The following is a 12,500-nucleotide window of genomic DNA, read 5'->3' on the forward strand; positions in this document are numbered from 1 at the left end:
AGCTCCAGCCCGGAGCCCGCACCCACCGGGGTGTGTAGCCCTGCAGGCTGAGCGCTGGGAGCCGTCGGTCGGTCGGTCGGTCAGAGAGTGAGTGAGTGAGTGTGTGTGCTGAAGGGAAGCTCCAGCCCGGCGTCCGTCCCCACCGGGGAGTTGTGCCCGGGCCCGGGCCTCCTGCCGACGGACCGTGTGGCGCATTGTCCCGACTGCGGACTTTCTCCAGCAAAAAGGCGGAGGTGCAGTACCGCCATTTCGCCACACGAGGGACGGAATGGCACCCAACTGCCCCCTGGTGTCGAAAAAGCGCAAGGGCACCCGGGCCGGTCCGCCCCAGGCAGCGGCCGAGATGCAGCACCGGGGGCCCGGCCTGCCTGCCCTGGAGGTCAGCCTGCCAGCCCTGGAGGTCTGCCTTCCAGCCCTGGAGGTCAGCTATCCAGCCCTGGAGGTCTGCCTGCCTGCCTGCCTGCCCTGGAGGTCAGCCTGCCAGCCCTGGAGGTCTGCCTGTTAGCCCTGGAGGTCTGCTATCCAGCCCTGGAGGTCTGCTATCCAGCCCTGGTAGCAGCACTGCCAGCCCTGGAGGTCTGCCTGTTAGCCCTGGAGGTCTGCTATCCAGCCCTGGTAGCAGCACTGCCTGCCCTGGAGGTCTGCCTGCCTGCCTTCCAGCCCTGGAGGTCTGCTATCCAGCCCTGGTAGCAGCACTGCCTGCCCTGGAGGTCTGCCTGCCTGCCCTGGAGGTCTGCCTTCCAGCCCTGGAGGACAGCCTGCCTGCCCTGGTAGCAGCACTGCCTGCCTTCCAGCCCTGGAGGTCTGCCTGTTAGCCCTGGAGGTCTGCTATCCAGCCCTGGTAGCAGCACTGCCTGCCCTGGAGGTCTGCCTGTTAGCCCTGGAGGTCTGCTATCCAGCCCTGGTAGCAGCACTGCCTGCCCTGGAGGTCTGCCTGCCTGCCTTCCAGCCCTGGAGGTCTGCTATCCAGCCCTGGTAGCAGCACTGCCTGCCCTGGAGGTCTGCCTGCCTGCCCTGGAGGTCTGCCTTCCAGCCCTGGAGGTCTGCTATCCAGCCCTGGTAGCAGCACTGCCTGCCCTGGAGGTCTGCCTGCCTGCCTTCCAGCCCTGGAGGTCTGCTATCCAGCCCTGGTAGCAGCACTGCCTGCCCTGGAGGTCTGCCTGCCTGCCCTGGAGGTCTGCCTTCCAGCCCTGGAGGACAGCCTGCCTGCCCTGGTAGCAGCACTGCCTGCCTTCCAGCCCTGGAGGTCTGCCTGTTAGCCCTGGAGGTCTGCTATCCAGCCCTGGTAGCAGCACTGCCTGCCCTGGAGGTCTGCCTGCCTGCCCTGGAGGTCTGCCTGTTAGCCCTGGAGGTCAGCCTGTTAGCCCTGGAGGTCTGCTATCCAGCCCTGGAGGTCAGCTATCCAGCCCTGGAGGTCTGCCTGCCTGCCTGCCTGCCCTGGAGGTCAGCCTGCCAGCCCTGGAGGTCTGCCTGTTAGCCCTGGAGGTCTGCTATCCAGCCCTGGAGGTCTGCTATCCAGCCCTGGTAGCAGCACTGCCTGCCCTGGAGGTCTGCCTGCCTGCCCTGGAGGTCTGCCTTCCAGCCCTGGAGGACAGCCTGCCTGCCCTGGTAGCAGCACTGCCTGCCTTCCAGCCCTGGAGGTCTGCCTGTTAGCCCTGGAGGTCTGCTATCCAGCCCTGGTAGCAGCACTGCCTGCCCTGGAGGTCTGCCTGCCTGCCCTGGAGGTCTGCCTGTTAGCCCTGGAGGTCAGCCTGTTAGCCCTGGAGGTCTGCTATCCAGCCCTGGAGGTCAGCTATCCAGCCCTGGAGGTCTGCCTGCCTGCCCTGGAGGTCTGCCTGTTAGCCCTGGAGGTCTGCTATCCAGCCCTGGAGGTCTGCTATCCAGCCCTGGTAGCAGCACTGCCAGCCCTGGAGGTCTGCCTGTTAGCCCTGGAGGTCTGCTATCCAGCCCTGGTAGCAGCACTGCCTGCCCTGGAGGTCTGCCTGCCTGCCCTGGAGGTCTGCCTGTTAGCCCTGGAGGTCAGCCTGTTAGCCCTGGAGGTCTGCTATCCAGCCCTGGAGGTCAGCTATCCAGCCCTGGAGGTCTGCCTGCCTGCCCTGGAGGTCTGCCTGTTAGCCCTGGAGGTCTGCTATCCAGCCCTGGAGGTCTGCTATCCAGCCCTGGTAGCAGCACTGCCAGCCCTGGAGGTCTGCCTGTTAGCCCTGGAGGTCTGCTATCCAGCCCTGGTAGCAGCACTGCCTGCCCTGGAGGTCTGCCTGCCTGCCCTGGAGGTCTGCCTGTTAGCCCTGGAGGTCAGCCTGTTAGCCCTGGAGGTCTGCTATCCAGCCCTGGAGGTCAGCTATCCAGCCCTGGAGGTCTGCCTGCCTGCCTGCCTGCCCTGGAGGTCTGCCTGCCTGCCCTGGAGGTCAGCCTGTTAGCCCTGGAGGTCTGCCTGCCTGCCATCCAGCCCTGGCAGCAGCACTGCCTGCCCTGGTAGCAGCACTGCCTGCCCTGGAGGTCTGCTATCCAGCCCTGGTAGCAGCACTGCCTGCCCTGGAGGTCTGCTATCCAGCCCTGGAGGACAGCCTGCCTGCCCTGGTAGCAGCACTGCCTGCCTTCCAGCCCTGGAGGTCTGCCTGCCTGCCCTGGAGGTCAGCCTGTTAGCCCTGGAGGTCTGCCTGCCTGCCATCCAGCCCTGGCAGCAGCACTGCCTGCCCTGGTAGCAGCACTGCCTGCCCTGGAGGTCTGCTATCCAGCCCTGGTAGCAGCACTGCCTGCCCTGGAGGTCTGCCTGCCTGCCTGCCAGCCCTGGAGGTCTGCCTGTTAGCCCTGGAGGTCTGCTATCCAGCCCTGGAGGTCTGCCTGCCTGCCATCCAGCCCTGGCAGCAGCACTGCCTGCCCTGGTAGCAGCACTGCCTGCCCTGGAGGTCTGCTATCCAGCCCTGGAGGACAGCCTGCCTGCCCTGGTAGCAGCACTGCCTGCCCTGGAGGTCTGCTATCCAGCCCTGGAGGACAGCCTGCCTGCCCTGGTGGCAGCACTGCCTGCCCTGGAGGTCTGCTATCCAGCCCTGGAGGACAGCCTGCCTGCCCTGGTAGCAGCACTGCCTGCCCTGGAGGTCAGCCTGTTAGCCCTGGAGGTCTGCCTGCCTGCCCTGGAGGTCAGCCTGTTAGCCCTGGAGGTCTGCCTGCCTGCCATCCAGCCCTGGCAGCAGCACTGCCTGCCCTGGTAGCAGCACTGCCTGCCCTGGAGGTCTGCTATCCAGCCCTGGTAGCAGCACTGCCTGCCCTGGAGGTCTGCCTGCCTGCCTGCCAGCCCTGGAGGTCTGCCTGTTAGCCCTGGAGGTCTGCTATCCAGCCCTGGAGGTCTGCTATCCAGCCCTGGTAGCAGCACTGCCTGCCCTGGAGGTCAGCCTGTTAGCCCTGGAGGTCTGCCTGCCTGCCCTGGTAGCAGCACGGCCTACCTGCCTGCCTGCCCTCGAGGTCTGCCTGCCTGCCTGCCCTGGAGGTCAGCCTTCCAGCCCTGGCAGCAGCACGGCCTACCTGCCTGCCAGCCTGCCCTCCCCAGCCACACAGCCCTGCCTGCCTGCCTGCCAGCCCTGGAGGTCTCCCTGCCAGCCCTGGAGGTCTGCCTGCCTGCCTGCCTGCCTGCCTGCCTGCCCTGGAGGTCTGCCATCCTGCCTTCCAGCCCTGGAGGTCAGCCTGCCTGCCCTGGAGGTCTGCCTGTTAGCCCTGGAGGTCTGCTATCCAGCCCTGGAGGTCTGCTATCCAGCCCTGGTAGCAGCACTGCCAGCCCTGGAGGTCTGCCTGTTAGCCCTGGAGGTCTGCTATCCAGCCCTGGTAGCAGCACTGCCTGCCCTGGAGGTCTGCCTGCCTGCCCTGGAGGTCTGCCTGTTAGCCCTGGAGGTCTGCCTGTTAGCCCTGGAGGACAGCCTGCCTGCCCTGGTGGCAGCACTGCCTGCCCTGGAGGTCTGCTATCCAGCCCTGGAGGACAGCCTGCCTGCCCTGGTAGCAGCACTGCCTGCCCTGGAGGTCAGCCTGTTAGCCCTGGAGGTCTGCCTGCCTGCCCTGGAGGTCAGCCTGTTAGCCCTGGAGGTCTGCCTGCCTGCCATCCAGCCCTGGCAGCAGCACTGCCTGCCCTGGTAGCAGCACTGCCTGCCCTGGAGGTCTGCTATCCAGCCCTGGTAGCAGCACTGCCTGCCCTGGAGGTCTGCCTGCCTGCCTGCCAGCCCTGGAGGTCTGCCTGTTAGCCCTGGAGGTCTGCTATCCAGCCCTGGAGGTCTGCTATCCAGCCCTGGTAGCAGCACTGCCTGCCCTGGAGGTCAGCCTGTTAGCCCTGGAGGTCTGCCTGCCTGCCCTGGTAGCAGCACGGCCTACCTGCCTGCCTGCCCTCGAGGTCTGCCTGCCTGCCTGCCCTGGAGGTCAGCCTTCCAGCCCTGGCAGCAGCACGGCCTACCTGCCTGCCAGCCTGCCCTCCCCAGCCACACAGCCCTGCCTGCCTGCCTGCCAGCCCTGGAGGTCTCCCTGCCAGCCCTGGAGGTCTGCCTGCCTGCCTGCCTGCCTGCCTGCCTGCCCTGGAGGTCTGCCATCCTGCCTTCCAGCCCTGGAGGTCAGCCTGCCAGCCCTGGAGGTCAGCCTGTTAGCCCTGGAGGTCTGCTATCCAGCCCTGGAGGTCTGCCTGCCTGCCATCCAGCCCTGGCAGCAGCACTGCCTGCCCTGGTAGCAGCACTGCCTGCCCTGGAGGTCTGCTATCCAGCCCTGGAGGACAGCCTGCCTGCCCTGGTAGCAGCACTGCCTGCCCTGGAGGTCTGCTATCCAGCCCTGGAGGACAGCCTGCCTGCCCTGGTGGCAGCACTGCCTGCCCTGGAGGTCTGCTATCCAGCCCTGGAGGACAGCCTGCCTGCCCTGGTAGCAGCACTGCCTGCCCTGGAGGTCAGCCTGTTAGCCCTGGAGGTCTGCCTGCCTGCCCTGGAGGTCAGCCTGTTAGCCCTGGAGGTCTGCCTGCCTGCCATCCAGCCCTGGCAGCAGCACTGCCTGCCCTGGTAGCAGCACTGCCTGCCCTGGAGGTCTGCTATCCAGCCCTGGTAGCAGCACTGCCTGCCCTGGAGGTCTGCCTGCCTGCCTGCCAGCCCTGGAGGTCTGCCTGTTAGCCCTGGAGGTCTGCTATCCAGCCCTGGAGGTCTGCTATCCAGCCCTGGTAGCAGCACTGCCTGCCCTGGAGGTCAGCCTGTTAGCCCTGGAGGTCTGCCTGCCTGCCCTGGTAGCAGCACGGCCTACCTGCCTGCCTGCCCTCGAGGTCTGCCTGCCTGCCTGCCCTGGAGGTCAGCCTTCCAGCCCTGGCAGCAGCACGGCCTACCTGCCTGCCAGCCTGCCCTCCCCAGCCACACAGCCCTGCCTGCCTGCCTGCCAGCCCTGGAGGTCTCCCTGCCAGCCCTGGAGGTCTGCCTGCCTGCCTGCCTGCCTGCCTGCCTGCCCTGGAGGTCTGCCATCCTGCCTTCCAGCCCTGGAGGTCAGCCTGCCAGCCCTGGAGGTCAGCCTGTTAGCCCTGGAGGTCTGCCTGCCTGCCTGCCTGCCTGCCCTGGAGGTCAGCCTGCCAGCCCTGGAGGTCTGCCTGCCTGCCTGCCTGCCCTGGAGGTCAGCCTGCCAGCCCTGGCAGCAGCACGGCCTACCTGCCTGCCTGCCCTGGAGGTCTGCCTGCCTGCCTGCCCTGGAGGTCAGCCTTCCAGCCCTGGCAGCAGCACGGCCTACCTGCCTGCCAGCCTGCCCTCCCCAGCCACACAGCCCTGCCTGCCTGCCTGCCAGCCCTGGAGGTCTCCCTGCCAGCCCTGGAGGTCTGCCTGCCTGCCTGCCTGCCTGCCTGCCTGCCCTGGAGGTCTGCCATCCTGCCTTCCAGCCCTGGAGGTCAGCCTGCCAGCCCTGGAGGTCAGCCTGTTAGCCCTGGAGGTCTGCCTGCCTGCCTGCCTGCCTGCCCTGGAGGTCAGCCTGCCAGCCCTGGAGGTCTGCCTGCCTGCCTGCCTGCCCTGGAGGTCAGCCTGCCAGCCCTGGCAGCAGCACGGCCTACCTGCCTGCCTGCCCTGGAGGTCTGCCTGCCTGCCTGCCCTGGAGGTCAGCCTTCCAGCCCTGGCAGCAGCACGGCCTACCTGCCTGCCAGCCTGCCCTCCCCAGCCACACAGCCCTGCCTGCCTGCCTGCCAGCCCTGGAGGTCTCCCTGCCAGCCCTGGAGGTCTGCCTGCCTGCCTGCCTGCCTGCCTGCCTGCCCTGGAGGTCTGCCATCCTGCCTTCCAGCCCTGGAGGTCAGCCTGCCAGCCCTGGAGGTCAGCCTGTTAGCCCTGGAGGTCTGCCTGCCTGCCTGCCTGCCTGCCCTGGAGGTCAGCCTGCCTGCCTGCCCCGGAGGTCAGCCCCAGGCAGCCGGGTGGCCTGCCTGCTGCTGCTAGGCCGCTGCCCCGAGCCGCCGACCCCATCGACAGGAACACGAGAGAGTTTACAAGCGAGAGGAGGCCACATATTCGACACCTTTCGTGCTCGTTTTAGTCTCCAGTCTGTTTTGACGTGTGTTATTCTGAATCTGCTGCTTTAACTCAAGGGATTCTGTCGCGATTGATGCCTTGTCCTTCGCTGTATGTTTGCACTGGTGTTGTAAGTCGCCCTCTGTAAGATCATCATTTATTATCTGCCAAGAAATAAAGATCATCATAATGTTCCCCAACTTTCAGCTTCTGGGGAGTTTGTTCCAGAGTGTGACGACTCTCTCTCTATCACCATCTCTCTCTCTATCTCCATCTCTCTATCACCATCTCTCTCTCTATCACCATCTCTCTCTCTATCTCTATCTCTCTATCACCATCTCTCTCTCCATCTCCATCTCTCTCTCTATCTCCATCTCTCTCTATCTCCATCTCTATCTCCATCTCTCTATCTCCACCTCTCTCTCCCTCTCCACCTCTCTCTCTCTCTATCTCTCCCTCTCTCTCACTGTGTGTGTGTGTGTGTGTGTGTGTGTGTGTGTGTGTGTGTGTGTGTGTGTGTGTGTGTGTGTACAGCAGTGTCCCTAGACGAGAGAGAGATCCCTAGACGGGGAAATTACTTTCAAACTGCAGTACCGAAATGTGTCCGTTAGATGGTAGCATGCACCAAGGAATGAAGGAAAGTGCAAAACAAAATGAAAAGGCACATCGCCTGGGCGAAAAATAATCGTAACAAATCAACGGGGGCATTTCTCCGAAAACTAACACCGGGGCAGTGCTCAGGGGGGTCCCACCTCGTGGCCACCCGGTTTGGGGGGCGATCGGGGCCGGTTCCGAAAATCGCTAAATCTCCCATAGCCAGCCCACGCTCCATCCGATAGAGCAATGCCGGGCGGCCGGCCGGCAACTACGGATCATAACAAATCAACGGGGGCATTTCTCCGAAAACTAACACCGGGGCAGTGCTCAGGGGGGTCCCACCTCGTGGCCACCCGGTTTGGGGGGCGATCGGGGCCGGTTCCGAAAATCGCTAAATCTCCCATAGCCAGCCCACGCTCCATCCGATAGAGCACTGCCGGGCGGCCGGCCGGCAACTACGGATCATAACAAATCAACGGGGGCATTTCTCCGAAAACTAACACCGGGGCAGTGCTCAGGGGGGTCCCACCTCGTGGCCACCCGGTTTGGGGGGCGATCGGGGCCGGTTCCGAAAATCGCTAAATCTCCCATAGCCAGCCCACGCTCCATCCGATAGAGCACTGCCGGGCGGCCGGCCGGCAACTACGGATCATAACAAATCAACGGGGGCATTTCTCGGAAAACTAACACCGGGGCAGTGCTCAGGGGGGTCCCACCTCGTGGCCACCCGGTTTGGGGGGCGATCGGGGCCGGTTCCGAAAATCGCTAAATCTCCCATAGCCAGCCCACGCTCCATCCGATAGAGCACTGCCGGGCGGCCGGCCGGCAACTACGGATCATAACAAATCAACGGGGGCATTTCTCGGAAAACTAACACCGGGGCAGTGCTCAGGGGGGTCCCACCTCGTGGCCACCCGGTTTGGGGGGCGATCGGGGCCGGTTCCGAAAATCGCTAAATCTCCCATAGCCAGCCCACGCTCCATCCGATAGAGCACTGCCGGGCGGCCGGCCGGCAACTACGGATCATAACAAATCAACGGGGGCATTTCTCGGAAAACTAACACCGGGGCAGTGCTCAGGGGGGTCCCACCTCGTGGCCACCCGGTTTGGGGGGCGATCGGGGCCGGTTCCGAAAATCGCTAAATCTCCCATAGCCAGCCCACGCTCCATCCGATAGAGCACTGCCGGGCGGCCGGCCGGCAACTACGGATCATAACAAATCAACGGGGGCATTTCTCCGAAAACTAACACCGGGGCAGTGCTCAGGGGGGTCCCACCTCGTGGCCACCCGGTTTGGGGGGCGATCGGGGCCGGTTCCGAAAATCGCTAAATCTCCCATAGCCAGCCCACGCTCCATCCGATAGAGCACTGCCGGGCGGCCGGCCGGCAACTACGGATCATAACAAATCAACGGGGGCATTTCTCCGAAAACTAACACCGGGGCAGTGCTCAGGGGGGTCCCACCTCGTGGCCACCCGGTTTGGGGGGCGATCGGGGCCGGTTCCGAAAATCGCTAAATCTCCCATAGCCAGCCCACGCTCCATCCGATAGAGCACTGCCGGGCGGCCGGCCGGCAACTACGGATCATAACAAATCAACGGGGGCATTTCTCGGAAAACTAACACCGGGGCAGTGCTCAGGGGGGTCCCACCTCGTGGCCACCCGGTTTGGGGGGCGATCGGGGCCGGTTCCGAAAATCGCTAAATCTCCCATAGCCAGCCCACGCTCCATCCGATAGAGCACTGCCGGGCGGCCGGCCGGCAACTACGGATCATAACAAATCAACGGGGGCATTTCTCGGAAAACTAACACCGGGGCAGTGCTCAGGGGGGTCCCACCTCGTGGCCACCCGGTTTGGGGGGCGATCGGGGCCGGTTCCGAAAATCGCTAAATCTCCCATAGCCAGCCCACGCTCCATCCGATAGAGCAATGCCGGGCGGCCGGCCGGCAACTACGGATCATAACAAATCAACGGGGGCATTTCTCCGAAAACTAACACCGGGGCAGTGCTCAGGGGGGTCCCACCTCGTGGCCACCCGGTTTGGGGGGCGATCGGGGCCGGTTCCGAAAATCGCTAAATCTCCCATAGCCAGCCCACGCTCCATCCGATAGAGCAATGCCGGGCGGCCGGCCGGCAACTACGGATCATAACAAATCAACGGGGGCATTTCTCCGAAAACTAACACCGGGGCAGTGCTCAGGGGGGTCCCACCTCGTGGCCACCCGGGTCTGGGACCGATGGGAGCACTTTAAAATTTTCGAGTCAGGGGACCAGACGGCCGAGTGAAAAACTTTGAAAAATATTCTATCTCCTCACTCCCATTGACTTTACATTAGGGCGACCAGGCGGCCGGCGGAAAAAAAATCATAACAAATCAACGGGGGCATTTCTCCGAAAACTAACACCGGGGCAGTGCTCAGGGGGGTCCCACCTCGTGGCCACCCGGGTCTGGGACCGATGGGAGCACTTTAAAATTTTCGAGTCAGGGGACCAGACGGCCGAGTGAAAAACTTTGAAAAATATTCTATCTCCTCACTCCCATTGACTTTACATTAGGGCGACCAGGCGGCCGGCGGAAAAAAAATCATAACAAATCAACGGGGGCATTTCTCCGAAAACTAACACCGGGGCTGTGCTCAGGGGGCTCCCAGCTATCAGCCACCCTATCCCGGGACCGATGGGAGCACTTTAAAATTTTCGAGTCAGGGGACCAGACGGCCGAGTGAAAAACTTTGAAAAATATTCTATCTCCTCACTCCCATTGACTTTACATTAGGGCGACCAGGCGGCCGGCGGAAAAAAAATCATAACAAATCAACGGGGGCATTTCTCCGAAAACTAACACCGGGGCTGTGCTCAGGGGGCTCCCAGCTATCAGCCACCCTATCCCGGGACCGATGGGAGCACTTTAAAATTTTCGAGTCAGGGGACCAGACGGCCGAGTGAAAAACTTTGAAAAATATTCTATCTCCTCACTCCCATTGACTTTACATTAGGGCGACCAGGCGGCCGGCGGAAAAAAAATCATAACAAATCAACGGGGGCATTTCTCCGAAAACTAACACCGGGGCTGTGCTCAGGGGGCTCCCAGCTATCAGCCCCCCGGGTCTGGGGGCATTGTTTTTCTTTTTAATCATTTTGAGCATTTCCCCCAGTTTAGAGATGTGTGCCCCTAGACAACCCATTGAGAATAACTATGAAATGTTCTGAAGTTTTGATTTTCAAATGTCGGTGAAAATTGAAAAACGTCATATATTCTTCAAAGGAAGCATGGGGCGATGGTAGGGAGAGTCCCCGCAGCGTGCCTCGGCGGCGATGGGAGCGTTTTCGATGTCCCCGTCCCCCCCCCATAGGGATAGAAGGGGAGTTAGGTGACCAGGCGTCCCGGGTCCCAAAAATCGAAAAATTAATATAGAATGCTTTTTAATCCAGAAATAAAGTAGGGGGCAGTCCTGGTGAGAGTCCCAGCCACAGCCCCAGTGTGTTTTGGAGCCGTTTGGGGCCGGGTGAAAAACTTTGAAAAATGTTCTATCTCCTCACTCCCATTGACTTTACATTAGGGCGACCAGGCGGCCGGCGGAAAAAAAATCATAACAAATCAACGGGGGCATTTCTCCGAAAACTAACACCGGGGCTGTGCTCAGGGGGCTCCCAGCTATCAGCCACCCTATCCCGGGACCGATGGGAGCACTTTAAAATTTTCGAGTCAGGGGACCAGGCGGCCGAGTGAAAAACTTTGAAAAATTTTCTATCTCCTCACTCCCATTGACTTTGCATTAGGGCGACCAGGCGGCCGGCGGAAAAAAAATCATAACAAATCAACGGGGGCATTTCTCCGAAAACTAACACCGGGGCAGTGCTCAGGGGGCTCCCAGCTATCAGCCACCCTATCCCGGGACCGATGGGAGCACTTTAAAATTTTCGAGTTAGGGGACCAGGCGGCCGAGTGAAAAACTTAGAAAAATTTTCTATCTCCCCTAGGTGACCAGGCAGCCGGAGCTGATTTTTCTGACCCCTAAAACAATTATTAAAAGGTATTTTTTCGCCAAACTAAGACTTTTAAAATTCAAATAGGATGATTATCTACTGCCCCAGTGGGTTTTTGAACCATTTTAAGCCTTTTTGACAGTTTTCATTTTTCCCCCATTGACTTCAATGGGAGTTAGGTGACCAGTCCTCCGACTTTTGAACCTCTCCTGGGGGGGCTGTGAGCCCCCGATTTCTTTGCAAAGCACGTCATTCGATTCGTCTCAGTCCCCTCTATATACCCCGTGTGTTTGTTTTCTCGAAAAACCCCCGGAACACGGTTTTTTAGGGGGGGGGTGGGGGGGGGGTACTTCGGAGCCATTTGGGGGGGGGTAAACGACATTTCCCGAAATTAATTTTAACACAGCCTTCCTCAGAATCGCTTTTCCAACAAAATCCTTTTTATTTCGAGTCTCTACGATGTTCCTAAGTGGTCGAAACCACTTTTGGACAGTTTTTACACCAAACGGCTCGGGCGCACAGCGGGCCGTGTGCCGATGGGCGGTTCTCGCGGGTCTGAGGCGGGGCTAGGCTGCTCGCGGCGGGCATGGGAGTGCCGTGTGCAGCCGCCACAGTGTTCCAGGCTGTCAGCATTTCTCTACGGTGCCGGGGGAAATACAGGAACTGGGTTTTTGAAGACACTTAGTGCAATGAGAGAGGTCAAAACTGAGCTAAGGGCACTTGCTGGAGGAAAGTGGCTGGGCCCCGCTAGCTCTTTTACGGACACTTTCTGGACTTGGCCCGGGATTTTCAGACGGTTCTTTGCGACTGTCTGATCATCCAGCGAAATGCAAGGGGGGGAACGGTCCCGGCCGCACCCCGCGTTTCAGGCCTCGTCGGCGGCCCGCTCCGGCGGCTGCGCCCGCTAAGTCTTCGCGGCCCGCCGTGGAGAGTGTGTATGCTGCCCGCCCCAGACGTTCACCCCAAGGGCTTGCGGGCCTTTAAGGGTCTGTCTTTCGGGGTTTCACGGGCTCTGACCTCACCTCCCTGTGGTTCCCGACCGGGGTGTATGTATGCTGCCCGCCCCAGACGTTCACCCCAAGGGCTTGCGGGCCTTTAAGGGTCTGTCTTTCGGGGTTTCACGGGCTCTGACATCTCCCCGGTGGTTCCCACGGAACGGACATATGTATGCTGCCCGCCCCCGGCAGGAACCCCAAGGGCTTGCGGGCCTTTAAGGGTGAGTGCGGGGGGCGTACGGGCTCTGACATATCTCCGGTGGCTCCCACGGAACGGACATATGTATGCTGCCCGCCCCCGGCAGGAACCCCAAGGGCTTGCGGGCCTTTAAGGGTGAGTGCGGGGGGCGTACGGGCTCTGACATATCTCCGGTGGCTCACACGGAACGGACATATGTATGCTGCCCGCCCCCGGCAGGAACCCCAAGGGCTTGCGGG

The sequence above is a fragment of the Amia ocellicauda genome, unplaced genomic scaffold, assembly GCF_036373705.1.
Source record: "Amia ocellicauda isolate fAmiCal2 unplaced genomic scaffold, fAmiCal2.hap1 HAP1_SCAFFOLD_71, whole genome shotgun sequence".
NCBI classification, from domain to species: Eukaryota; Metazoa; Chordata; class Actinopteri; order Amiiformes; family Amiidae; genus Amia; species Amia ocellicauda.